The sequence below is a fragment of the Lepisma saccharinum genome, chromosome 3, assembly GCF_977018435.1.
Source record: "Lepisma saccharinum chromosome 3, izLepSacc3.1, whole genome shotgun sequence".
Taxonomy (NCBI): domain Eukaryota; kingdom Metazoa; phylum Arthropoda; class Insecta; order Zygentoma; family Lepismatidae; genus Lepisma; species Lepisma saccharinum.
In genome coordinates this window covers 55,971,031-55,973,718 of record NC_139231.1, presented here as the reverse complement: position 1 = coordinate 55,973,718, position 2,688 = coordinate 55,971,031, and positions in this window count along the sequence as shown.

The following is a 2,688-nucleotide window of genomic DNA, read 5'->3' as shown; positions in this document are numbered from 1 at the left end:
GAAGGCAGCTGAGATTGTGTCATGTATGAAAGGAACGAATGAGTGTGTACAAGGAGGATGTAAACTACGATCAGGGCTAAATAATCTTTCATGGATCTCTCTTCATCCATTCCCTCGAGATCTAGGCGCCAAATTATTGCATTCAAGCTGTCAGGCGTGAAAATTGGAAGACCATTAGCAGGAGTAGACTGCGCAGTAATGACAACGGATGTGCAAAAACGCAAAAAGTCGGGACCTCAAAAAAAAAAAAAACAAAAAAAAAAAACGATCCAGACATCGGGAAAAATGATAGTTTAAAAGTAGTTTATTCCCTACATTTTTTTTGTACTAAATGTCCGAAATTTATTGAAATTAGCAGTTTTTATTCCAGAAATGCAATATAAATCATCACCCGAGGGTAAAATTGTGTGTATAATTAACATTTTTTTTAGTATCGGGTAATGTTGAATATTTTCCGCTCCTATAATCTCCCAATTTAGTCGGGAAATAACATTATTTTTCCCGTTTTGAACGTCAGGACTTTAAAAATACCCCGTCCTGTTTCCTTCCCTACCAAACATTTTGCGTCCCGCACCCCTTGCACTCCGTTAAAGGTAGAAGAGAAATTATTCAAATCTCGATTTTCTCCGTTTTAGTGATATCACCAAAAATATTACTTTTCCTTTCAAAAGATGCTCGGTCATGGCCAGATAGGTTACACTTTAAGTTCTTGAAGTACACACGAACTGTATTAAATTTTTGTGTAACCAGATTTTTTTTTGTGTGTGTGTAACCAAAGGAAATACATTTTTGTTCAACCAGAAGATATATTTTTTTGTGTAGCCAGAAAATTAAGTGCGGGTACTATTATTAATTGTCGTCTTTTGCAATGGAAATCTTTTCAACATTGATTGATAGAGTGCCTCCCCGATGGCGCAGTGGTAGCCTCGTCGCCTTGTAATCAAGGGGTTCCGGGTTCGATTCCCGGTGGAGGCATAGCTATAGTGGTTCGGATCCCAATTTAAACTGTAGGTCCAGTCAAGATTAGCCTTACTGTGCACAAAGTGGACTTAAAACACCAACTCAATCAATCAAATCAACATTGATGGAGAAGAGGTCCTAGCTTTGAACACCATGGTGAGGCAATAGTGTGTCATTGTGTTTGTCCCGTCATTAATTTTTTAAGTTTATTGTTCATCTTCATCGTCATGTTTAACACAAATAGCAGAAAATTGACTTAAAATAACAATGAGCGTTTTGTATTTCTGCGTTCAAACGAGAACGAAACCAGCAAGTGTGCATTATCGCATCCCTCTGACTCGTCCTGACTGAAGAAAGAAGAAAAGAAGCTCCTTTTTTCGTTTTTTATATGTCCGTACATCTCGCACTTTTTCACTTAAAACATAAATGTATGCATTTAAGCGCTCTCGCTCTGTAGGAAAAATTACTTTCTATTTAATATGTAGGCTACAAATATCGCCAATGAAACGACGATCAACAAATGGATCTCATCTTGGATTTGATTTTTTTTTATATGATTTAGTTTATTTTACTTCGCGTTTTGTGCCTCTTGGCTAATTTGCGAAGATGAGGATGAGTGATGAAATGATGAAATTGATGCATGGACATTCACAAACAACCAAGCCCGACCAGGATTCCAACCCGGGACCCTTGGCGTCGCAGCGCGATGTGCTAACCACTCGGCCACAGGGTCGGGTGATCTCATCTTGGAATAATGCCGTATTACTTCCTAGTTGCTCATCCAATTGATATGCAAAGGCCTCTACTTTGCCCTGATATCTCTTATTCTCCTCGTTGTCAAGTGCTTTTATATGATCCATTTCATCCGGTATACAAAACGAGAAGAAATGCCACAAGTACGCGCTTGAATTACCCGGCCGCCGTGAACCGGAAGTTGTTGTGCTACAGTTCGGCAATTGATTGTGCCGTTCGATATGTTTTTGTTTACTCGTGGATAGCCCCTATACATTCTTACTGTTGTAAGATTGAAGTATTTCCATTTTCATAATTTATGTAAGGTTTATTTCAACCCGCAGAAGTCTTAGCACGAAACTGTTGGTAGAAGATCAACATTGTATTGGAAAATCTGCATCTAAAGGATCCGGGAATTTTCCATTTTTTCCCCAGATACTTTCGTTTAACTTTATCGCATTCAAATTTCAAGTGATCCAGTCGGTATGCCATCTTTTGTAACAAAATAAGTTCGAAGATAATCCCACTTGTTTACATTGGGAATTTGGTTAAACCGGAAGTTCTTTCCCCGCCATCGATAATCGAATTGCCTGATCGATTATTTTTTTTGTTTACTCAGGGTCTGCTCAGTAGGGGTGTGCGGGACAGATTCTTTTTGGTCGGGACGGGAAGCTCTGAAAATCTCGAATTCTACACGTCATTTTCACATTAACTGATTGTTTTTGCATTTCTAGAATAAAAACTAACAATTTCCGATAAGTTCCAGACATTTTTAACTTTTTAAAATGACCATTCTGTATTTTCCGACTTCTCGACCCGAAAAGTCGGAAGTCATTTTCCGAAGTCGGGATCGGGACGGGAATTTTGTTTTCCCTATCCCGGTCCCGACTTTTAGGGATCCCGCACACCCCTACTGCTCAGGAATAATAAACCCCATCTCGTGCGCAAGGAGCTGGCAACGCTGGCATTATCTCTATTTGGTTATTTGGTAACACT